Source organism: Gopherus evgoodei, chromosome 2 (assembly GCF_007399415.2).
Source record: "Gopherus evgoodei ecotype Sinaloan lineage chromosome 2, rGopEvg1_v1.p, whole genome shotgun sequence".
Taxonomy (NCBI): Eukaryota; Metazoa; Chordata; order Testudines; family Testudinidae; genus Gopherus; species Gopherus evgoodei.
In genome coordinates, this window is record NC_044323.1 from 26,845,781 (window position 1) to 26,872,776 (window position 26,996).

Consider the following 26,996-nt stretch of genomic DNA (forward strand, 5'->3'; position numbering starts at 1 on the left):
CAACAATGCTATACATTTAACCCACAGAAGGCAGCAGCTGGCAGGCTATTGTTTTGTATCTTGTAATTGGGTAAAATACAAAACAGAAATTATCCAAGCCAAAGTTCCATCTATTCACTCGTGAACAGAAATTTTGGGTTAACCAGGAGATAAAGAGATCCAGGTTTATCTGAAAGGCTTAAATCTGTACCAGAAAAATCATCAGATTCAGCATGCAGTCATCTACTTGACATTTAAACACTTCAGTGCTAGACAGTAGCATTAACCCCAGCTCTGCACTGTGGCAGTTCCCAGCTTCACCAGCCTATGGTGATTATAAGGAGGCATCTCAACGTTCCCTGGTTTTGCAGAAATGGGGAACACAATGCTCCCAGAGATGCACTGTGCTCTGCAAACCAGCACCCAAGAGGTTGGCACTATATAGCTCCACCTACTCCTTAACTCTTCACACTGAGTGAAGCTTGCAGTGAAGTTTTGCCACGAACTGTTCTCAATGTTCTTGTGGCAAATGGTCAATAAAAGCATTAAACTTCTGATAGGTCAGGTAGTCATATTCTGACAGTACAGCGTGGTGATTAGCTATCTTGAACAGTAGTGTTGCTGACTAGTAACTCTTTTGACCAAAAAGATCCAGACCTTTCTGTTATTATACGGGGTGGCTTTGGGGTATGTTCCCTGCAGCTTTCATTGACTGTGTCCACAATCAGAGATTTTGGTGCTGTGTGAGAATAAAATCTCAGAATCCCTGGCCTGGACATCGTATTTATTAGCAGTCTACTTGCATGTGGGAGGGAGTGTTGCTGAAGTTTGCCAGATGGTTTTTACGGGCTCATGGAGGAATTCATTAATTCGCAGTGCTACCCATGCTGAGATACAGGTATGCAATATGTCCAGGAGCTTGTGATGGGAATCCTGGTCTTCTTTCAGGGTGATTTGCATGGTGTCATTGTGCCACTTCAACAGGTCCTGGAATTGCCTAACGTCATGACCTAACGATGACGGTGGCGGCATTACTGTCTCATCAGATGACAACAAAGAAATGTTTGTAAGGGGGGGACGGTTAACCTCCTCATCCACCCTTGCCTCTTGCTCCTCAAAGGTCTCCTCAGGCTCAGAGTGGAGAGAAGGGATGGATGGTACTGGCGAGCAAGGTGTTGTGCGCTCCCTGTGGTTCTGAGCGGAACTGTACCAACAGAACTTTGTACAGGCATTGATGATATTGCAGAAGCTGTTTGTGAGGTGCTGACCATCAGGGTTGAGGATTCTACTGAAGTCGTTTTCTTGGCTGTAGTCCTCTTCAGAACTGAGCCCTTTACCACTGAAGCAGTTTAAGTCTTAGCAAGCTTCACTGTAACCTAAGTGCTCAGAACCTCAGCAGCACTCCTCTTGGGGCCAGAGGTCTCCAGTGACCAGATCTTTGATGAGGGACTCTCGGTTGTGCTCCTCTTATCGCTCTACTTAGACTTTGAGGGGAAGCTCTCAGTACCGCTGGTGCAGTTATGGGTTACTCATTCAAGGGGAGTGTTGGAGACCAGGGTTTCAATGAAAGCTTTGAAGCTCTCTGTGACCATGCTCTCGATGATGACAAGGTACTGACAGAGGTGACGGGGTCCCTGTAGGAGGGGAAGTTTCTGCACCCAAGTCAGAAGCTGGTCTTGAGGCTTGCTCCATCATTAAAAGCATACAGTCTATTTCTCTGTTCTTCCGGAATCTTCCCGTAAAAGAAGTGCAGATCTTGCACTTGCTGGGAATATGTGAATCCCCCAAATAAAGAATGTACTTGGAGTGCCTGTCACTAATGGGGATTGCTTCTTTACAAGAGAGTTGCCTTTTGAAGCCTGCAGAGCCCAACATCCCTGACAGAAGAACACTCATTCAAGACCCTCAACAGGGAAAAAAGAAAAAAGGGGAATAAATATTCCAACAACTAACAAAACTAAAACACTTGTGAAAGAGGGAACAGGCACACAGCAAACAGGCACATGTTAAACAGCCAAAGGTGGCTGAGAAGGAACTGAGGAAGGTTCACCCAGACAGTCCTCCGTGTACGGCAGATGCACAGGCCAAAGAAGGCACTGCCACCAAACAGTTACAGGGGCGTGTGTGCACCTAAAGTGGAGCACCCACAGGGACACTACTCAAAGAAGAACCTCTCTTACCAATCAAAATCTAAATATATCTAAGCCAGTCAGAGGTACTGCTCCCTTTTTAGCACTGAATTTCTGTTACGTTCATAAGCCCCTTACAACAGGAGGGATGTCAGACTGCCTCAGCACATTTCCAGTTCAGAAATATAGTGCAAGCACATCCAACTGTGAGGGGATTTAATACCCTCTGGATCTTATTAGGACTATGGAAATTGAGGCTGTCACATCCCAGCACCCCCATGAAACTTGGGATTCCCCAAAACCTTCCTCTCTTATCCTTGTTCAAAGGGACCTGAGAGGTCCATGCTGCTCAATCAGATCCATATGCTTTATATACCAGGCAAGAAAGGGGGAGCAAGAGTGGGGAAAAAGCTGTGCTGACCAAGGGAGAAGATGAACGTGGATCAAAAGCTCAGTGAAAGAAAATCTCTGTTCATACTCAGACTATTTGTTCATGGAAGTAGTTAGTATGGGCTGGGGAGACCCCACCTTGTGGCAACTGCCTATCTTGTGTATGCACCCCATATAGAAGGTGGTGATGCTCAACTGCAGAGCCATGTGATAATTTTAGTTATTGTAAACTTCTGACGGCATCACTAACACTCTGCCCACTCATCAATTTCCACTGAGACTTATTCTGGCACTTTAAACCTGGGAGTGGCTTCAAACAAGCACAAAGTTTTATACAATTATTTTTAAATTCAACTCCTATAGAAATGTTTTCTTCTCCCCCCAAACATGGAATTCATCCCAAAATTACATTGGCCCATGCCCCGAAAAAGTAATGTTCAGTCCTGGATCAGTAATTCGTTCTAGGCAGATATCTTGCAACTCTGAAGATCTAAATAGGAACTTTATGGGAATAGAATGGGGAGCTTCTAAGTTTCCTATTCATTCACTCTTCCATCCACTCATGCCCCTCTTCTCCCTTTTCTCTCTCACATTCACCCCTTTCATCTAGTATCAAAATCTTGATATTGACCAAGCCACTCATGAGTAATGTGACCATTCTAAACTCCTACTGATAAAACCTCCATACACCAAGCCATTATGTACTCTGTATCTGCCACATAAATTTACAGAAAAAAAACTTTCGTAGGTATAGTTGAGGGCAGCTTCCCTCCCCTCCCAAAGAAATGCTATTGGTACTAATTCTGAAAACAAAAATGTCTGTAGAGCCATGTGACTTTGTTACACTGAGCCCAAATGTGCCTCTATAAGTGAATGAAAACTGTTTTCAGTCCATAAACATGCAGAAATGCAATCTGTCTTTGGACATTCCAGGGTTAAGTGAAAGCAATGAGTCCCGCTGGGATCTGACAATCTCCCCTTTCCAATGGTACATGCTCTACAGGGTCATGTAATAACAGACTTAAAAGTTTCAACAATTTTATATATCACACACAACTTATATTAAAAGAACATTTTAAGGTTGCAAAGTCAAGCACTCAGAATTTAAGAAATGCCATAATTAAAGTTACCTGTGCAGTCTTAGAATCACAGAACTGGAAGGGACCTCGAGAGATCATCTCATCCAGTCCCCTGCACTCAAGGCAGGACTAAGTATTATCTAGACTATCCCTGACAGGTGTTTGTTCAACCTGCTCTTAAAAATCCCTAATGAGGGAGATTCCACAACCTCCCTAGGCAATTTATTCCAGTGCTCAACCACTCTGACAGTTAGGAAGTTTTTCCCTAATGTCCAGCCTAAACCGTCCTTGCAATTTAAGCCCATTGCTTCTTGTCCTAAAGTCAGAGGTTAAGACCACCAATTTTTCTCCCTCCTCAACAACCTTTTATGTACTCTGAGTCTTCTCTTCTCCAGACTAAACAAACCTAATTTTTTCAATCTTCCCTCATAGGTCATGTTTTCTAGCCCTTTAATCATTTTTGTTGCTCTTCTTCTCTGGACTTTCTCCAATTTGTCCACATCTTTCCCGAAATGTGGTGAGCAGAACTGGACACAATTCTCCAGTTGAGGCCTAATCAGTGCAGAGTAGAGCAGAAGAATTGCTTCTTGTGTCTTGCTTACAATACTCCTGCTAATACATCACAGAATGATGTTTCCTTTTTTTACAACAGTGTTACACTGTTGACTCATTTAGCTTGTGCTCCAGTATGACTCCCAGACCCCTTTCCACAGAACTCTTTTCTAGGCAGTCATTTTGCATTTTGCAACTGATTGTTCCATCCTAAGTGGAATACTTTGCATTTGTCCTTATTGAATTTCATCCTATTTACTTCAGACCATTTCTCCAGTTTGTCCAGATCATTTTGAATTTTAATCCTACCCTCTAAAGCACTTGCAACCCCCTCCCAGCTTGGTATCATCTGCAAACTTTATAAGTGCACTCTCTATGCCATTATCTAAATCATTGATGAAGATATTGAACAGAACCAGACAAAGAACCAATTCCTGTGGGACCCCACTCGTTATGCCCATCCAGCATGACTGTGAACTACTGATAACTACTCTCTGGGAATGATTTTCCAACCAGTTATGCACTCACCTTAGGTTGTATTTCCCTAGTTTATAAGAAAGTCATCAGAAACGGTATCAAAAGCCTTATTAAAGTCAAGATATACCACATCTACCATTTCCCCCCTATCCACAAGGCTTGTTACCCTGTCAAAGAAAGCTATCCAGTTGGTTTGACACGATTTGTTCTTGACAAATCCATACTGTTATTTATCATCTCATTATCTTCTAGATGTCTGCAAATTGATTTCTTAATTGTTTGCTCCATTATCTTTTCAGATACAGAAGTTAAGATGACTGGTCTGTAATTCCCCAGGTTGTCCTTATTTCCCTTTTTATAGATGGGCACTATATTTACCCTTTTCCAGTCTTCTGGAATCTCTCGTCTGCCATGACTTTTCAAAGATAATAGCTAATGGCACAGATCTCTCCTCAGTCAGCTCCTTGAGTATGCATTTCATCAGGCCTTGGTGATTTAAAGACAACTAACTTGTCTAAATAATTTTTGACTTGTTCTTTCCCTATTTTAGGCTCTGATCCTACCTCATTTTCACTGGCCCTCACTATGTTAGATATCCAATTGCCATCAACCTTCTTGGTGAAAACCAAAACAAATAAGTCATTAAACACCTCTGCCATTTCCACATTTTCTGTTATTGTCTTTCCCCCCTCATTGAGTAAACAGTCTACTCTGTCCTTGGTCTTCCTTTTGCTTCTAAAGTATGTGTAGGATGTTTTCTTGTTACCTTTTATGTCCCCACCTAGTTTGATCTCATTTTGTGCCTTGGCCTTTCTAATTTTGTCCCAACATACTTATGTTATTTGTTTCTATTCATCCTTTGTAATTTGATCAAGTTTCCATTTTCTGTAGGACTCTTTTTTGAGTTTTAGATGATTGAAGATCTTCTGGTTAAGCCAACGTGGTCTCTTGCGATATTTCCTATCTTTCCTACGCAGTGGGATAGTTTTCTCTCATGCCCTTAATAATGTCTCTTTGAAAAACAGCCACCTGTCTTCAATTGTTTTTCCCCTTAGACTTGCTTCCCCTGGGATTTTACCTATCAACTCCTTGAGTTTGCTAAAGTCTGCCCTCTTGAAATCCATTGTCTTTATTGTGCTGTTCTCCCTCCAACCATTCCTTAGAATCATGAACTCTACCATTTCATGATCACTTTCACTCAATTGCATTCCACTTTCAAATTCTCAATCAGTTCCTCCCTATTTGTCAAAATCAAATCTAAAACAGTCTCCCACCAGTAGCTTTCTACATCTTCTGAAATAAAAAACTGCCTCCAGTACATTCCAAGAACTGATTGGATAATCTGTGCCCTGCTGTTTTATCTTCCCAACAGATGTCCAGGTAGTTGAAGTACCCCATCACCACCAAGTTCTGTGCTTTGGATGATTTTGTTAGTTGTTTAAAAAAAGCCTCATCCACCTCTTCCTCCTGGTTTGGTGGTCTGTAGTAGACCCCTCCCATGACATCACCCTTGTTTTTCACCCCTTTTCTCCGTACCTAGAGACTTTCAACAAGTCTGCCTCTTATTTCTATCTCAACCTCAGTCAAAGTGTATCCATTTTTAATATACAAGGCTAATGATACAGTCTTTAATTATATGACCAAAATTTATTTTTTTTGCACAGGACCCGTTTCATTTAGTGCACAAAATGGATGATGCTCACTTAATGAGCAGTTATTCAATATTTTGTTTTCTCTTTACTATTCAATGTCTGACCTCTACACCTTATTTATTGCACATTGTTCAGATCCTGCTCTGAAGACAGAAGTATTTATTTCCTCAGGATCTTTTATATGGCGCCCATCACTATAGTATCTGAATACTTCACAAACATTAATTTATTTTCCTAACTCCCCTATGATAACTCCCCTATGTGTGTGGTCAAGGCACAGAGATTAGGGCCAAAAGTATCCATTAATTCTGGGTAATACTGAGGACCTGATTTTTCAGAGTACTAAGCATTATACAGCACAGCTCCCATTGGCTTCAACTGCAACAATGAGTGTGCAGCTCTTCTGAAAAAACAGATCCTAGGCACCCAGAAAGTCAGGCACCCAGAAAATGGAAAACAGACAGTTAGTGAAACGAATTTGGATTTGATTACCACCACATAGGAACTCTGTAGCAGCAGCAAGGATAGAATCAAATTATCCAGAGAAGCACTCCACTGCCGTTAAGTGTGAGACTCTCTTTTCTCTTTCTGCAATTGGCTGCCTCATTCGCTACACACCTTCTAACCTCAGCAGTGATCGAGACGGGGTCCTCCTTTGCTACAATTCATCCCCAGAGAAGTCCACTCTCTGCACTGAATGAGACAGGGGCCCCGTCATGGGGAAAAAAACCAGAGAGACATCATGTAATTAGAGACTATCATAATGCATATGCACTAGTCCATGCAGGGTAGTGTGCTTTGCTATACAAAGAGAAAATGTTCTCATTTAGCTGAGAGCAATAAACTAGGCAATATTAATTAGTGATTTAATATTTTCAGACAACTGTGAGGATATGGAGGCAACAGCCTTGAAATTAAAGAGTGGCCTGTAACACAGAGCTTTTCATTAAAGATTATGCTCCTGACCCAGAGATCTGGAAAATAAAATCCAGAGATCAGATATGGCACTGTTCTTCTGATCCTCTCCATACTATTTCACGTAGTCTATATACCTAATAGTCTTTGCTTTGATAAATATTAATTGTATTAAGTCATAAATCAAAATGATCCAGAACTTAACTGAGGTAAAAAACAAATAGATGTTTTATAGAAAGAATTTTTTACATTTAAAAAAAAAAAAGCTCAAATTTGGCAATGAGAGTGCTCCAAGGTACAATGGCTGGAAATGCAAAAAAACTATGTAGAGTTCAATTTCCTTCAACTATTTTTCCTTCAATATCATGACCATGCTTAAATGCTTTTATATTATTTATAAAGATAATCACAAAGAAAATATTCACTAAGAGTATAACTAGGCAAGCAAATTCAGACATTTACGTCTCCAGTGATGCAATGATCCAATGTTGATTGTAATAACAGCAAAATGCTAGTTAGACAACACAGTGGTTAAAATTTTCTGCCTCTGGAAAACTGCCTGCCCCTGACAGTAGAAAATTAAGTATCTAAAAAGCCTAAGTTTGGACAAGATCAAAGATATAAATCTCTAACCAAAACCAGCAATACTCACATGCTAACAGCCTAATTATTAACAGAAACTATATTAGGTTAATTGATGCTAGATGTTGATGTGTTCTCTTATTTTCTTACATTTCCATTGCTCTGCCCATAGGAGAGAGTTCAATAAAAGCTACAGAAATGACAACGAAAAAAGTAATTTATAATATAGTACCCACTTAATCAGAATGGCTGCTTCATCCACTCTTCTTCAAGAGAAACAATTGACTCTAGCGACAGTGAACAGCAGCCACAGCAACAGCAATGCTTCTACCTAATAGGGATGCATTTAGCCAGCATCAAGGAAGGGGTCAAGTGATGTTTAACCAAGTGCTAAACAGATGTTCATTTCTCCTGTCTGAGCACCTTTAAACACAGAAATTGCCCCATAAAGATAAAAAGCAGTAAATCACATTTATTCAAAACAGAACTTTATCATTTTAGGCCTTCTCAGACTTTTTCCTTTAAATCAGGACTATCAGATAATTAGCACAGGAAAGAGTCCACTGGAGTGTTACAGTACATACTACTGGACATGTATTGGTGCTTTCAATTGCAACTTCATACATTTATGCACAAAAACTTCTAAGTTTTGTTCCATGAGATTGGGATCAGGTGTTCCTGAAGAGCAAGGCCTCTATTTTTTGTAGTGTCCTGCAGTTTCTGAGTACACCTCTACCCAACATAATGCGACCCAATATAACATGAATTTGGATATAACAAAGTAAAGCAGTGCTCTGGGGGGGGCAGGGCTACGTGCTCCGGCGGATCAAAGCAAGCGCGATATAATGTGGTTTCACCTATAATGCGGTAAGACTTTTTGGCTCCTGAAGACAGCGTTATATCGGGGTAGAGGTGTATGTGGATGAGCATAAGAAAGGGAGGGAGAGACTAATGGGGTAAATTAGAGAAGAGAAATGTAAAACTCAGAGTTTGGAGGGAGAAGGATGAAAAGACAATACAGGAGAGGCAGTAGTGGGCAAAATATAGCAAAAAAAAAAAAAGAGATGAGGAAGAGTGAGAGAAGAAAAAGAAACAGACACTTGAGACAACTCAGGAAAAGATACAGCATGATCTAGCAGAAAAAAAAGAACAGAAAAAAAAAGTGGAGCAAAGCCAGAGAAGGAAATAAGGCATAGCAAAAACAAAGATGAGTTAAGGACAGCTGATCAAATAGTATTCAAGTAAACAGACAATTCAACAGTTTGTACTGCTATGAGTCAAATAATTTATTCAGTTAATACTTTTAGTACTCTCTGATCATCTCCACAGCTAGTGAGATTCTATTTGGTGAACATATTTGACAAATTCTAGTGAAATTACTTGAATATTAGGACTTTTTTTTTTATTTGACTATTCAACCTTCCCTAGTAATAAGTCACCTTTTAAAATGAAAAAGCCCAGCAGATCCTTCTGTTCAAAAAACATACACCTCTACCCCGCTATAATGCAACTCGATATAACCCAGGTTCGCATATAGTGTGGTAGCAGCGGGGCTCTGGCAGTGCTTTAAAGGGTCCGGGGCTTCAGCTGCTGCGAGGAGACCCAGGCCCTTTAAATCCTGCTGGAGCCCTGCCACCCCTACCCCGATATAATGGAATTTCAGCTATAATGCGGTAAGGATTGTTGGCTCCCCAGGACCGCATTATAGCAGGTTGGGTAGAGGTGTAGTTTAACTATTTTCTTTCCTCTCAGATGATACATTATCCTCTGAACACATGGAAGCAGATAATAGCATTTTACCAAGTTCGGCAAGGAGAACACAGTACAGTTCTAATTTATGCTGGAGATCAGACTGTACTGTGATTTACCACAAGATTGTGGGAGAACAAATGTGACTTAAAATCACCTTTGTTCTCATCCATCTGGCCTATAGTCTGAATCCAATCTGGAATCACTGTTCCCCACCAAAATAATCCCTCAACTTCACTGTCTCCCCAATAATAATACTGCAAACCTGCCAGCTCCCAGCTTTTCCTAAAATAACTAGAAGTGTTAATTTCACTTTGCTGTTTCTAATTTGTCCCTATTTTTCAGTTGCATGAAGTATGCACAGGATCTGATTACGTAATCTCCAGATACGTGGGCGGGAACCGTAGTCTTGCCTGAAAAATCTCCTACTGCCTATGCATTCAAAAGCCCAGCTGCACACATCTCAAAGGCACAGCAATGTATCTGAAATTACAAGTGAGACATTACGTTCTATATTACAAAATGGACTACCAAATAAAGGGTAGAAGAGGGATTATTTAAATTAAAAAAAAAAGATCTTGAACCAGATCTTTATCTGGTGTAATTGAACACAGCTTCATTGAAGTTAATGCATCTGTACTAATTTATATTAGCTGAGGTTCAGGCCCCTTCTGGGTATGTCTACTCTGAAAAGTAAGCGCAGGGTTAGAATTTAGGCTCCAGCCTAACCTCACTTCCATCTATAGACAAATTGCGTTAACCCAGGGATCCAGGTCCACAGGGGTGGAGGGTCCAAGCCAGAGTCAGACCGGGACCCAGGTTCAAGCCCTACTGCTCTGTAGTGTAGACGCAGCTTTGGGAGTCACCAGAAGTATTCCACAACCACACAAGCCAACTTTCTTTGTCTTCTCAACAGTCAAGTGATGGACAGTGAAGTTTTCCAAAACTACAGCGCAAACAACGGGCTAGAGTAGCCACATTTTGGGAGGGTGCTAGGAAGTCTGGGATATGGGTGTTTGGACTCAGGCCTTCATAATGCAGTGTAGACACTAGAGCCCTAGGTTGGGACCAAGGGTTAAACAATTCCTAATCCAAGGTTACAAATGAGTGTAGACACTCAAGCCCTAGGTTAACAAACCCAGAGTCTGCTAATTCAAGTTCTATTAACCATGAGTTTACATTGTAGGGTAGAAAGACCCTCTGTGAAGTTATTTTGATGGTCTCAATCCAACCATCAATGTATAAAAAACAGGTTAGTTACCTGTTCTGTTACTGTTGTTCTTCATGATATGGGTGCAGACATGTATTCCATGCAGGCATGTGCATGCCCAGCACATCGAAACTAGAGAAGTTTGCCTACTAGTACTTGTAGAGGGAGTGTTCAGCACTGTGGTCCTAACTCCCTTCTCCGGCTCTGAAAGATTGGTGGTGCCCCGATCCCCCTCAGTTTCTCTGCACAGAACAACAAGAGTAGAGACTCCAATGCAGAGAGGATGGAGGGTGGGTCGTGGAATACCCATCTGCACCAACATCTCGAAGAACAGTTACCAAATAGGTAAGCAACCACTTTCTTCGAGTGGTTGCAGATATGCATTCCACTGAGGGGACTTACAAGCTGTACACGTGGGAGGTGGCTCTCAGAATCTATTTAAATAATGACTGCAGGACGGACTTACCAATGTTGGCATCTGATCTTGGAGCAGTCATGATAGCACAGTGCTTGGCAAAAGTATGTAAAAGAGGACCAAGTGCCAGCCCTACAAGGTCCAAAATTGAAACATCACTGAGGAATGATAATCCATGTCACTTGGGCTCTTGTCAAACGGCCCCTGCGATCTCCATGGAGGCACAATCTGAGCTACCTCATAAGCTGTTATAATGCAGCACGTTATTTACCTGGAAGCTGCCTCACAAGGAAGGAGGGCTGTCAGAAGAAAGATTGTGAACAACACTGCTGCTGACTGCTGTAGTGGTGGCCCCTTTGTGGCCAGGATACAACTCCCAATGAACATTAGCCTGGGAGTCTTAAACAAATGCAAGGTCTCACCAGTTTTGTCTGAGAACAAAAACCAACCGTCACAAGATCAGTCCTCTCCTGTTTGCTGAACAGGTAGAGCCATACCAGAATTCTGGAATCACACAATCATCCTCATGGACACAGACAATTCTGAATGAAGAGTGACACACATCCAAAGCTGACTGCAACAAGGTTTGACCACCATATGGCCCTCCGCAGTAACATTTTAAACTATTTCATGGAAGCTTCTGGCAGTCCCAACTGACAAAGTCATAGCTGGATAGCAGCACCTGATGGTTCATGATGCGCCATCTGTAATGATTAAATAGTATAAATTTTTCTCCCCCTCAAATCCAGTCTCTTGGACTCTTTGTCCTTAGGTTTGGAGGTGTACCTCCCCTGCTGTGGTCTGTCAATTTCTGCACTTACTACAAGAGAGTTAGGCTTGCATGGGAACCTAACAATGTTTCTCAGAATGCTTCACTGCAGGTGGCAAAGAGTCTGAAGTATTCCACAGGAACTTTGAAGGTTCCAAGAGAGCTTCATTTATCAGGAGAGCTACCCTCCCTGGAGCTGATGCCTGGAGACTACCCAATACCTTATGCATATTCTTCTGTACAAATTTGGCCTGGATGCCCATGGCAGAGACCATATGTCTCAGGACATCCCAATATGCCTTAACATTTTCAGGCACAGGAGAAAGATTCCAGTACTGCAGAGCCATCCAGTGACAACAAAAAAAATAGGCCACAGTGCCAGTGTAGGCTCCTGCAGGGGAGCCAGCTCTTGTACAAGAGGATCAGGCTCAAACAGCTCAGGAGGGATGACATCAGCCTGTTTCTGCAACAGAGGCAGTATGGGAACAGAACCCCCAACCAGGACTGGCAACTTTGCACTGGATTGCATCGAAAAAAGGTATTTTGGGGATTGACTGATGTCCCAAGGAATCCAAGGAGGCCACTGGAAATACAGATGGGCATAGGTAACCAGTAGGTACTGAGCATGGTGCTCCTGTCCCTGTTATGGGAGGATAGTCTCAAGTGCCTTTGAGAGAGGTGCTTAGAGGCTAAAGAGAAAGATGTCCCCAAAGCAGATTCCAAGAAGCCCTGGAAGTCCTCAGATGACAACAGAAGAGCTATCTTCAATGGGGCCCACAAACAACAAGTCTCGTGTGAAAGCGAACATGGTGGTATTGGTAGGTAGGATGAATGAGAAGCCAATGTGTCAGTACAGGAAAGGACACTGCACTTCCCATCAGTACCTAGGAAACAGCGGAGCCAAGGCTGGGGTCAGTACTATGACTGATGACAGGGTCTGTAGTACCAATCATTACTGTGCCAAAGAGAGCATCAGTGCTGACGAACCCCTCAGTACTGCAAAGACACTGGCCACAACTGTGAAGCCTGGGACCTAGACTGTGCAGGAGGTGGTGCCAATGAACCAGGCAACTGTGCAAGCAGACCATTGTTTGCTGTGCCCTTTGCATAGTCAGAAGAGGTTAAAGCCACAGCAGCCCAAAAGCCCCTGAACTATTAGGGAATCAGGAACAGAGAGGCAAAGCAAATCTGATGTCACTTGGTATACCAGGGGCATGGAGACAGACAGTATTGACACCGATGTTATAAGTACCGGACTCAAGAGAGGGCCCATGGCTGGTACTGGAATTGACAGCACAGTCTGCTGCCGGTCATAGCATGATACCAGAGATTGGTTAGACGAGGCTGCTCCGTCCCATATGTCAGAAGAACCACAGTGCTGGTCAGCACTCCTCTGAAGATACAAAGAGGAATGTCCCCAGAACGTGAAATGGTCCCAGTTTGTCTTGTGGGATCTTTTTCTCAGAGGACTAGAAAAAAAGGCAAACAACGTCTTTTCCTCTTCAGAGAGGCACCAGTCCTCAAACTTGGCACAACATCATTTGATGGCTCCAAAGAAAACTGTGAAAGCTGGTTGATCAGTGGGGGGACCCCAGTGCTAAAGCAGGTCTAATGGTCTACTCCAAGAAATGCTGTTTCAAGCAGAAGGCCCATGCCACCTGCATTCTCTTCTTGAATGACTTGCAGATGGAAGGCCTTTTTTTTTTAAAATGTGCCTTTCTCCCAGACACAACACACACAACATGTGTGGGTCAGTATTGGAAATAGCCACCCCACAGGACGTACAATGCTTAAACCTTGGTCAGGGCATCACGCAGGGCAGCTAACGACCTAACTAAAAACTAAACCTAAGGGTATTACTTAGCTATGCTAACAACTGTATACAACCAAATATCTCAGAAGACTGGAGGTAAAACAACACACACAATGCTCTGACTCTAGCTGCAGGCAGCAAGAAGGAATTGAAGAAAGTTGGGTCCATATCACCCTTACATAGCCGGTTAGGGTCACAGGGCATGAGCACCACCCCATGCGTACTGCTAGGCAAAGTTCTCTGACTTCGGTGCACTAGGTGCGCATATATATACCTAAGTGTCATACAAGTCTGCAATCACATGAAAAAAAGTAAAAGTATCGCAACCTCCGGAACTGGCACTTTTGTCGGCAGCCTCACCTGAGAAGCCAAGGACAGAGTGAACCACAAACCAGATGCAGTAGAGCTTTGACGCATGTGGTAACATTAAACATGTGAGTGATTAATTCCATTTAAGTCTTTGCTGGTTCAAGGTCCTAATGACTAGACTACCTCTCCCCCACATAGGGAAGACTACATTGTAGTAACCAAGCTGAACTTGTTCTTGGTCAAGTGGAATTCTTCAGGTTCCAGTGAGGTCAAACTGGCATCTTCTACATATACTGATTTCTCTGAAATTTAATTTATATAATACATTAAAAAGTTTGAGGATAATTTTGATCAGAGAAGGCTTAACTTGTGACAGATTTTGAAGTGCTGAGCTTCTCAAAGCAAACTTTGTTGAAATACATGTCTTTTTAAAAAATCAGTAGCATTAATTTTATGTTCCCCATATTCACTTTTCAACTTTAGACTTTCCCAAATTCAGGACTGTCTGTTTATCTTGCTGGAAGAGTGGATTAGGGATCCGCTGTACACAAACAATACTACTTACATAATGGAATAAAACTTCTGGATGTCATTTCCCCATAAGCTTGCATGTCCCATTTCTTCTCTCAGATATATGCATCAAACTCCCAGATCTGGCAACCCAAGTCCCTCAGCTTTTTCCATGTGGTTCCTGGCTACTGTTTTCTTTTCTTTTCTGACTCTGGTGTAGCTTTTGAAAGACCAGTACCTTAACGCTCTATGAGAGTCCTATGACTGCTCATCAGAGTCGCATTCTACACTTCTACTTGACTTTCTCACACGTATCTAAACAGATCACTAATATTCTCACTGTATGACCACCTGAACCATCCCTTACCCCTACTTCCTCCATCTTTTGCCTCCCCTCAACAGCCACAGGTACTGGGAGCCATCTGAATGTGGACATTTTAATATAGACTTCCCCCTCCTCCCCCAAGAATTTATGACTTTTTTCCACTTCAAAGAATATAGGGGCTGAGGCATTTTATTGCTACTGAGCACTGACATTTCAAAGTTTCATATTGTCTTAACACAGAGTACAGAGGAAGAACAAAATATTTTCTTCCAAACTTTCACCTTAGCAAATTAATTTCAAATTCCACTTGATTATATCCATCTTGATTATTATTACACTTGATTAAGCCATCACATTCCCTTACCATTCTCCCAAATATGTATTTGTTTTCAGATGAATACAAAATTTTCCAACTTGGTCAACTATAAAAGATAACAAGACCAATCTTCATACAGCTACACACACAATTTTATATGTTGACTATGCGCTTGCTATGGAGACAGAAATTCCTTTTTAATACATTTCTTCTTTTGTTCCCATTCTCTTCTACTTGATGTCCAGTCAGCATAACCTACTCAGTCCTGCCATGAGTGCAAGGGACTGGACTAGATGACGCCTTGATGTCCCTTCCAGTCCTACGACTCTATGGAATGCAGCTTCATCCTATAACATTAAGACCTGTGGTGAGACGCACCAAAATTTGTGAGTTTCGCATTTGTTTTCATCTACTTGAACCACTGGTTGTGATACGCTGCCAGCTTTTCTATTGTTATTGAAATGGTACCTATCACACTGTCATCAAACATACTTCTGAAAATTCAATGTTCCATAATGATGAAACTAAGATATTACATTAATTTTCATGGCAACAAGCAATGGATGATGAGCTAAGATCACTGCTGGGCAAAGCAGATGCATGTCCCCTGACATCAATGCAGCTGCTTGTACTAGTGGTGAATCTAGCACCGTAACTCCAGTGCAGAAAGAAAGGTTAGAATTTTCAGAATCCAGGTATCTGAAATGGCAGCTAATGGAAAACAGAATATTAGTTGCAAAGTAAATTGCAATTTATTCAGAGGTTTGACTTTCTATACCTGCCCCAAAGTGCAAGTTCCTTTTCAAACTGTAATGTCATCGTTGTTCACCCTTATTAATTTCCTCAGATGTTCTAACTACACATAGTTTGATTCAGCAACACAAACAGAGGGCTTACCATCAGCATCTTAAAAGGCACTGTGACTATTCAAAAATGTTATGGAAAAGGTGACTATTTCGAGAGTTTATTTAAGTGAACATTTACTTCACTCAGATAGTCTTAAGATGCAGCATCTGTTTCTGTACAAATCACAAGGGAAAGCAAACAAGTCTATATTAACCAGCTAACATTGAAGACACTCCATAAAAGAATAAATCTGAAAGCGTTAAAAAAAAAAGGATGCTGAAGAGTGTGAGGGGGTGTACCAGACCTTTTGAGGGCCCTTGATGGAGGTCTCATGGTCCTACCACACCCGGGCCCAGAAAAAGAGGAGTAAAAGTGGGTCCTCCAGACCTGCCTAGAGAGGCTGAAGGGAAGCAGCCAGAGTGAATCAGTTAAGTTCTCTGTAAGCTGCACAGGTGTGCAGTCTATTTAGCACCAAGTAGGCGTTCAGGGAACCCATCCAGGGGAGGTGCGCCCCTCCCCCGGCCCCAACTCTGCTGCGGTCCAAGGACCAGGGGCAGCCAGGATGCCCCTTCCCCAGCCCGGCACAGCCAAACCCAACCACAAGCAAAACAGTCCGTGATAATAACCATGGGATCTCTCTCCTATCTGTGGTTGGAAAACTTGTGTCTTCCTGAACCAACTGATTTCATCCATCTCAGAAGCCAATCTACCGGAGGCCCAGTGCAGATTCAGAACTGGTCGTAACACCATAGACGTGATTTTCAGTATCAGGCAAATACAAGAAAAATGTATTGAACAAAACATGGATCTGTTTACCATCTTCATTGATTTGACAACAGCATTTGATACAGTCAGTATAGAAGGATTACGGATGATCTTCGGCAAACCTGGTTGCCTAGCAAAACTGGTAAAGATCATTCATTTATTCCATGAGGGAATGCAATGTCAGGTACTTTTTAATGATGATCTCACTGACTCCTTTCCCATTTCAAATGGAGTCAAACAAGGTTATGTCCTTGCCCCCGTACTGTTCAACCTCATCTTCACCCAAGTTCTCAACCATGCTACAAATAGGCTCAACAGAGGCATATATATCAGATACAGACATGACAGCTCAGTCTTCAGTCTTGCAAGGCTTAAAGCAAAAACAAAAGTAACAGAACTACTAATAAGAGAAGCACTCTTTGTGGAGGATTGTACCCTTCTAGCACACACAGAGGGAGACATCCAGTATATCGTAGATCTCTTCACTGAAGCATCCTAATAGCTTGGCCTCAAATCAGCCTGGAGAAAACTATGGTGTTGCATCACTGATCTTCACCACTCCATGACATATCCCTCGCATATCCATTAGTGGAACCAAACTAAAGCAAGTTCGACAATTTTACCTGTCTCAGAAGTAACATCTCCAATGATGGCTCTCTTGACAAAGTAATCACAAACAAGATACAGAAAGCTTCTCAGTCACTAAGAAAGCTACATGTCAAAGTCCTGAAATCCCACAACATAAGCCTCTCAACAAAAATAAAAAACTCTGCAATGCTTTTGTGCTTACGGCTCTCCTCTACATCTGTGAGACCTGAACACCATCCAAATGGCATATCAAAGAGCTAGAGGCTTCCATATGTGGTCTCTGCGCACCATTATGGGGATCCACTGGCAAAACAAAATTACCAACCTAGAGGTTCTCCAAAAGTCAAATGCCATAAGCATCAAGGCCATGCTGATAAAAGCCCAACTATGTTGGGTTGGACACATCATTATAATGCCTGAACATCGACTCCCCAGAAACATTTTCTATGGAGAATTGGCACAAAGACACCAGAATCAAGGCTGCCCTGGAAAGCAATACAAAGACAATATCAAGAACAGCATATACTTTAGCGCTACAAAACCAGGTGATCTTGAGAAGGCTGCATCTAATAGATCAGCATGACAACACACAATACTCAGCTTTCCAAGTCTTTGAAGAGGACAGAAATAATCATCTGTTAGCTGCAAGGGAAAAGCGTCATACCACTGCTATGGCTACCAAGACACTCACCAATTGCTTTGTCTGCCCAAACATCATGCTTAGGACTTGAGAGTCGCTCTAGAATCCACATAAAGAGATACCATGAAAATGTCATCATCGAACTGACTAACTACGTGAAGAGACAGAAATACACATTTTTGAATAAAAGTGGAAAACCACTGCCATCCAGCCAATAGAGAAAGCAAGCAGATTCATTATGCAAATTTTCAAAAGTTCAAAAAAGAGATTTCTTAATACATGGCTACAGATCTCTTCATTTCTCTTTCCTTCATCTGCCAAGAATGACTGTTCGCATTGGATTCCTCATGGCGACAACTTGCCAGCATTTCTTTAAATTAGTTTTATATTGAAATTAATCTGCCAATTATCCAAACATATCCATTTTAGCCACTGAAATTTCTACTAATATAGAGACAATCCTTTTTCCCATACACGTGTTTATAGTTTTCAAACAATTTTTTTTATTTTGTGTTGTTCCCATTCACTTGGCAGAAATAATTCACTTTGAATGGCAAAAATGACTTAGGAAAAGAATTCTGATTGATACATTATTAAAAATACTAATCTAGGTATTTGTGTTGCTCCCCTTCACACAGAATCTGATAACCCAAACCCAAGATGTTCCTTCCACAAGGAAGACAAGATTCTGAGATTATGATGACATTTCCACAAGTCTGTAAACAGGCTACGATGTTGTAGATTCAGGGGGAAAAGTGATCAGTGTGCATTTTTAATACCCACATGAATTATTCACAGCACTGAAGAAACTGAATACTGGAAGCCACTCTTTACAAGAGCTGTCTAGCTGTTCAGAGGCTGATTGCAGATTGATAAATTCTACCCCGAAAATTTAATTCCTGGAGTGAAAACAAAAAAAAAAAATATTTGAATGCAGGTGCTTAATGACTAGCAATACTCCACAAACCTTTTCAAACTATACCACCCACAAAGAGATAATTGGTTTGATTTTTAGAAAGTATTCACTCTTTTCTACCCTTGACTGAGGGCAAGTCTACACTACGGTGCTACATCAACACAGATGCTGTTGTGCTATTGTAGCACCTCTGGTAAAGACGCGCTATGCCAACGGGAGAGTGCTCTCCCATTGGCGAAATTATACTACCTCCGCGAGAGGTGGAAGCTCTGTCAGTGGGAATGCATGTTCTGTCAACATAGCACCAGTATGGACAGCACTTAAGTCAACGTAACTTGAGTCACTCAGGGGCATTTCTTTTCCACACCTCTGAATGATGTAAGTTACATCAACTTAAGCGGTAGTGTAGACCAGGCCTTATCCCTCTAAAGAAATGTTTAAACAAAATAAACAAGAACACAGATCAGCGTATTATAACTTAGCTGATGCTGTGAATTTATGTAAGAGACACCCTCTTTCCCCACTTATCCTATACTTTCTCAACACTAGAAATTCCTACACTTATCTTCTGCAGATACAGGTCAAAACATAAGGTATATAATAAGCTCCTAGGGGAATTCTGTGCCACACCACAACTACACCTTTCATCACTCGCTTCCTCCATTAGTGTTAACAATTCAACTCCTCCAAGTTTTACCAGCTTCATCCCCCTGTTCACTGCCAGTAACCAAAGTTTCAAGGGCTGTTATCCCTCTCCTCTTCATACATTCCACAGTCCTACCTACACTCTCCCATGTCTGTCATTTCATTGTTTATACCTTTGATCAAACTTCATAAGCTCTGTCAGACAGGAATCTTTACTTTTTACTTCCATCTCTTGAGCAAAGTGAACATCAATGATACTATTTAAATAATTAATATTATGCTACCAAAATTCATGAACAGGTGACAAAGAAAACGGACTCTTCGAACTATTTTGGTAGTAGTCTGGTTCCTCTGCACATAATCTGTTTTATGTTAAAAAGAAACCATGAAACACATACCTCTAGTTTTTAAGAGCCATACTCCAATGCCCTCAGATTAGACCAATTTTGTTTTATTCATTAATGGATTATCTCAGGGAATGGCTTTCTGCCAGTCCAGCGAGAACCTGCTGTCTAACTTTATTTACTTCTGGGGGCTGGAATATGCAAATTTCTTTCTCCAGGAAAAAGCCACTTTCAAGTTTCAGCATGAAACTGGTTGAGAATGCTTCTAAGGCCACACGTACACTACAAAGTTTGGTCAACATCATATGACCATGTAGATCATTGTTGCTACCACTGTTATAGATAGGGTGACCAGACAGCAAGTGTGAAATATCAGGACAGGGGGTGGGGGGTAGTAGGAGCCTATGTAAGAAAAAGACCCAAAAATCAGGACTGTCCCTATAAAATCGGGACAGCCTAGTTATAGAATCACAACAAATTTTATACAAAGTCAAGTAAGGTGTCAATGGAAAAGTTATGATTTGCTTAATATGGTTATCCTATTTGCATGCATGTATCATTTTGGTATCTGAAATTATGAATATTAACTATGTGCCTGTATTTCAAATGTGTTTGCTTATGTGGTAACACCCACAAGGCAGTTAGCCAGCACATCCTGAAGGGACTATTCAAGCTGAATGGCCCATTAAAGTACACTTAACTCACAATGGACCAGGGAAGATGCCCATCCATACCTGATGGACTTTCATGTGAACGTTCTAACCAGAGTATGGGTAATGGCCTCTACTATGACTAAGTGAAGCAGGCATAGACATGTGACTTCCCCTCATGACTCCAAAATCCAGCTTGTTACCTGTATTTTTCCACAAACTGTGCTGACGGCTTTGTTTGAAACAATGGGTTTCCTTCTACATGGCAGAAGCTATAAAAGGCCCTGCGAGCATCTCCGTTTTCTCTCTTTCCCACTCTGATCTTTGGACTATGAATTTGTACTACTGCAAGCATTCTAATCAAGAGACTGAGGACCTTCCAATGACTTGGAAGCAACCAAGCCAGCAGTTTATTCCATCACTACTCCAAGCCAGATGCAAGAACTTTGCAATTATTGTATGTATTTGATTCCTTTTCGCCAATTTTAATTCATCTTTCTTTTCATAAATAAACCTTTTCATATGTGACACTCTTCTTTTTAGTAGTCCATCGAGCCGATGATAACAAATCTGTGCAGATCATCTATTGTTGGTCTCATGGTGTGCCCTCTGATGACTGTACAAGCCAATTCTAGAGGTGCACATTTTGCTGCAGATGGTGCATGGGAAGTTCGCTGTCAGTGGATTGTGCGCTGCTGATGCTCTGTGACGTCGTTCACGTGCCTCTTGTAGATGCTGGCAGCGGTCTTCCTGAAAGGCGATGCAGGTATTTCTAACTGTTGCACACCACTGTGTTCTCTCGTTGGCGGTGTCCTCAAGGTCCCTAGGTTTGATACTGCTGTACTGCAGATTGGCTTTGATGGTGTCCTTGCAACGCTTCCGTGGACGACCTATATGCCAGATGCCCTGGGAGAGCTCACCATACAGAAGCTGGCGGGGGATTCTGTTGGTATCCAAGCGGCTGACATGACCAGTCCAACATAGCTGTGACTTCATGATCATCATTTCGATGCTTGTCTTCTGGGCTCTTTTGAGAACCTCGAGATTGGGCACTTTGTCTTGACAGCAGAACTTCATGATGTTGCAGAGGCAGCGCATGTAGAATGCTTCAAGCTGCTTGATGTGACACCTATCTAGTGTCCATGTTTCGCACCCGTACAAAAGAGATGAGAGAACAACAGCTCTGTACACAAGTAGTTTTGTTGACATCCGGATGTTGTGATGGTTTAAAACTTTAACACGCAGACAGCCAAGTGCCTGGCTTGCTTTGGATATTCGTGCATTGACCTCATTATCCAGTGATCCACCACTGGATATGACACTACCCAGGTATTTAAAGTTCTCCACTACTTTAAGATGAGTGCTGTCAATGTAGATACTCGGGACAGAAGCATTTGATCCAGGTGCAGGTTGATGAAGAACTTTTGTCTTTCTGAGGCTGACAGTTAGTCCGAAGAGTTGCGAGGCCTCAGAAAACTTGTTAACAATGTGCTGAAGATCATTTTCAGTGAGAGCCATGAGGGCATAGTCGTCGGCAAAGAGTGCCTCAAGAAGGAGTTTCTGCACTGTCTTAGTCTTTGCATTCAGGCGACGGAGGTCAAAAAGTGAACCATCATGCCGCTATTTCAAGTATATATCTCGGTCCAGATCTTTCATTGCATGGTTAAGGACACATGCAAAGAACAGGTTAAATAGGACAAAAGCGAGAATTCATCCTTGTTTCACGCCATTGATGATGTTGAAGGGGGCTGATGTGGCTCCATCAGACAATACTTTGCCTTTCATGCTGTCATGAAAAAGGCATATAATCTGGACAAATTTTCTTGGGCAGCCAAGTCGTGTTAGAATGGTCCAAAGGACTTCCCTGTTGACGGTATCAAATGCCTTTGTCAGCTCTATGAAGACAGCATACAGGTGCATATTCTGTTCAATGCACTTCTCTTGTATTTATCTGACAGCAAACACCATGTTGACTGTGCTCCGGCCAGGTCGGAAACCACATTGACTTTCAGGTAGATTTGCCTCGGAAATACTGGCTATTAGGTGGTTCAAGATGATGCGAGCGATGATCCTTCCACCAACGGAGAGGAGGGATATGCCTCTATAGTTTCCACATTCTGCTTTGCTGCCTTTGTTCTTGAGAAGAGACACAAAAGTAGCGTCGTGGAGGTCCTGTGGTATGTTTGCATCCTCCCAGATGCTGATGATCATGCTATGGAAAGCTGCTAATGCTGCTGGACCTGCTGCTTTGTATCTCTCTACTGGTATCCTATTTTTTCCAGGAACTTTTCCTTAACTCATCTGGCTAACAGCTTTCTTAATCTCATCTATAGTGGGAGGAAAGTCAAGATCTGTCAGAGCAGGTTGTTGTGGAATTTCATTGAGGACTTTATTCTTCACGGTTGATGGCCTATTGAGAAGGTTGCTAAAGTGTTCTCACCATCTTTCGTTGATGTCTTCTTTATCTTTAATCAGCGTTGTGTTGTCTGATGAGAGCAATGGAGTGGTCCTTGGTTTAGAAGGTCCACAGACAGTCTTAATAGCACTAAAGAACATCTTTGAGTTGTGAGTCTCAGCATAGTGCTCAATTTCTTTGGCTTTGCTCTCCAACCAGTTGTCTTGTATCTGACAGAGGTCCTTCTGTGTTTTGCTCTGAAGGTACTTGAAATGGTCCCGTTTAGAGACTGAGGAGGGGTCATTCTGCCATTCGATAAAGGCTTTTCTCTTTACTTCCAGTGCTGAGCATATTTCTTCTTGGTTCTCATCAAACCAATCCTGGTGTGTTCTTTTCTTTGGTCCAAGAGATGTTATTGCTGTTTCAGTCACTATCTGCTTGAACTGGTCCCACTTTTCAGTTACAGTACCGATCAATTGTCCGTGGGATGTCAGTTTGTCATCAAGACTCCTCTGGAAATTGTTGAAACACTGAGCATTCTTCAGTTTGGCTATGTTGAAAGCAAGTCGCACATGCTTAGGGCGTTTGTGCCAAGAGGGAGCGATGTGAAGCTGAAGAGACATCCTGACTAATCTGTGATCTGTCCAGCACTCTGTGCCTCACATTACTCTGGTGATCATTACTTCTCAGATGTCTCGCCTTCTGACAATGGCATAATCTATCAGATGCCACTGTTTGGACCTAGGGTGCATCCACGTCATTTTGTATTTGTCCGCTTGTCGGAACAGAGTGTTGGCAATGGTCAGGTCATTTTCAGAACAAAGGCTCAAAAGGAGAAGTCCATTGCTGTTCATTTTGCCTACACCATGTGGCCCGGTTACTCCTTTCCAGTTCTCGCTGTCAGCCCCAACTCAGGCATTGAAATCTCCAAGTAGGAGTAGTTTGTCTGTTACAGGTGTGGCCTTGATCAGTCTGTTGAGATCTTCATCGTATTGTTCCTTTGAGTTGTCAGAGCATGTTAGAGTGGGTGCATATGCACTGATGATGGTGGCATGACGTTTGGCATTTAGTGGGAAGCGTAGTTTCAGCAATCTTTCATTGATACCCACTGGAAGGTCTGGGAGTTGATGCATCAATGAGGTTTTTATTGCTAGACCAACTCCATGTATTCTGTCCTCTGGCTCAGTCTTACCCTTCCAGAAGAAGTGTAACCACTTCCTGGTTCGCTCAAGGAACCTTCCCCAGGCAATCTTGTTTCACTTAATGCCGCTATATCGATGTTGTAGCGGGCTAGTTCTCAAGCTATGAGAGCTGTCCTTCTCTCAGGTCTTGCAACAGCTTCTCAATCCATGAGGGTACGAACATTCCAAACCCCAATGGTAAGTTTCCTCATTTTTCTTTTGGTTTCATACGCGGGTTGGGTTAAACTGCCAACTGCGACTTGCTGGCCAGTTGTTGTAGGGCAGGCAATTTTTAGGCCACCTTTTCTAGGCCCCTCCCTTACTAGGGTGAGCAGTGCTGTCTTGAAGAGGGTGCTCAGACTCCTGGGATGCTGCCGGGCAACTCTGCTGCCCCAGGTACAGAGCTGGACGACCACCTATCCACAGACCGCCTGCGTGCAGGATTGGGACTACAACTCACAGTGGTAACCTCCACCTGTCGCTTTGCCCCTCCTCCATCGCCGCAGGACTTGGGTGGTATGATGATGATGTTTGATGATTTGCACAGGACCTGTGCATGAAAGCTTTTTAAGTGGTAGAGCCGTTGAACGGGAGCAATCCCACTCTCTCGACCTTAGAAGCCAGACACCAATGGTACGAAAAATTGTCACAACTGGAAACTTCTTTGGTTGAAGTGGATGGCCATGACATTTTTCGTGCCAAGTCAAGCCCACAGCTGTCCACAAAGCGTTGCAGAACCCGCCTTCTTGGCTGTTGGATCTTAGTGATCTTTCACCCAGTCCGCCGGAGCTGACGTTGCATGCAGGGTAGGCATATCCCTAATTCACTGAGGGTTTGAGTCCCATTAGCTACACTCACCTGGTTTAGCCAGCCTGTCGAAGTCATTGCCCGGGGTGTGGCCACTGCACATGCTGCAGCTACTTGGAGCCACAAGTGAGAGCTGAGTGACAGGTGGGGACCAAAGTGAACAGACCACCCCTGAAGGGGTACGACAAGTCCCTCCATCAGAGGTACTACCCCTCCCTGGGCACCCCATACACCCTTTATGAGATACTAAAGGATTGGCAACAGCGTGATTATTGGGTAAGATCTGAGTTATATATTGACCTGGGTATGTGGCTTGTCTTTTGAGATCAGAAGAATCCTTTGGTTAATGAAATTGGTTTTAAATAACCACTCATCATTAAGTCTGGTGTTTTTGGTGGCAATACAAGGACTGGAATATCTATGGAGAATGCTTTTCTGACTTCTCGTTAGGCAATGTGGTGAAAGAGAATTTTACTTCTGTTGCTGGTTGGGGTATATCTTATGGGAGAATAACCACCAGCTTTGGGGTGTGTCTGTCCTATTTCTCAGTTTGTCCTGAATTTGGTATTTCCAGTTGTGACCCACAGAGGCACATTATCGCCCAAGTGTTCAAGGCTATTAAGGGTCTCCTGCTACACAGGACTGTGACTCTTGGCAACGTGTAGGAAATAGTAGATGGAAATACAGCAATATGATTCCTGAACTGCTGTGAGGCAACAGACAGGATGATATGCCAATTCTGGCACCATCTCACAGTACCAGTGAATACATAAACAGAAAGGGATATTTTTCCGTGGTATGCAGGCACCGATGGATCACCAGGGATGCTTCACTGATATCAATGTGGGCTGGTCAGCAAGGTGCACAATGCTTACATCTTTAAGAATTCAGGACTTCTCCAAAAGCTGCAAGCAGGGACCATCTTCCAGCTGCATTGCCGCCCAAGGTACTTTTCTAGTTATATTTCCTGAGGTTTTTCCAGCTTTAAGCCTGATCTACACGACAAAGTTAGGTCAACCAATGTTGACTTGTTATGTTCTACATCTAAATTTGTCTCCTGCTGACGTAAGCATTCTGTTACAGTGATGCAATTACACCACCTCCTTGAACAACACACAGTCACAGTTGACCTATTTCTGTTGATGCAGTGCCAGTGTAGACTCTGCATTACCAGGGTCAGTCCTCCAACACCTGTCCCACAATGCCCCTGTCCCTGTGATAGTGGCTGCTCTGGTCACAATTTTGAATTCTGCTGCTCAGGGGTAACAGACACTGGAAATCTCCTCCTCTCCCCCTACGTTCAACTCACTAGCATGTTTTTGAAATACCTTTTACTGATTGCCCCCTGTGGTGAACACACCTACTAACTAGACCACCTTTGTGATCATCTGACCATGCTGGCTCCACATGCACACAGAGCTGCTAGGTACATCTGTGCCTGAAAAAGGAAAGAAGTCATGGATCTCCTTGGCCTATGGGGAGAAGAGACTGCACAAGGACAGCTAAGGAACCAAAGAAATATAGACCTCTACATAAAGATTGCACCGGGAATGCAGAAACGGGGCACAACAGATAAGCAGCAGTACCACTGAAAGTAAGGAACTTCAGCAGGCATAAGAGAAGGCGAGGAAGGTAACAAGTCTGCAGCAGCTCCACAGACTTGCCACCTCTACAAGAAGCTGCATGCTGTGCTAGGGACAGACCCGAGCAGCACCCTGCATACGACTGTGGATGCTTTGCTGGAGCTTGACACAGAGATCCCTGAATGGGTTGAATGGAGAGAGATAGAAACCAACTTGGGGACAGGAGACGTGTAAAGACTCAACTGCAGGGAGCTCATCACAAGCTTCTCCAGTGAACTGGCACTTGAGAAGTGCTCAGCGGCTACTGCTGATTTCTTTAAACCTCCTGAAACTGTTGCTGGCAGCTTGAGAGGCAGGAGGCTCTGGAACAAGCCACTGGTGACCACCTCAATCCACTGCACAGGGGCAAGTCCAAGTCCAGAGAAGCATCATCGTTCCACAGAACAAATGGGTGGTAGGAAGGAG

The 26,996-nt window shown here is 42.7% G+C and overlaps 1 protein-coding gene across 2 annotated transcripts in view; it reads right to left on the bottom strand.

Annotated features, from left to right (window-relative positions):
- The window catches only part of CCNY (cyclin Y), a 227,100-nt gene that overhangs the window by 85,366 nt on the left and 114,738 nt on the right, over positions 1-26,996 (bottom strand). Inside the window, exon 1 of one of the 2 annotated variants that reach the window (XM_030550148.1) lies at positions 6,877-6,923. The exons of the other annotated variant lie outside the window; for it this stretch is intronic. The gene's annotated coding sequence lies outside the window, so the exon portion shown is untranslated. Of the gene's footprint in view, positions 1-6,876; positions 6,924-26,996 lie in introns of those variants that run through there. 2 annotated transcript variants of the gene reach the window in all.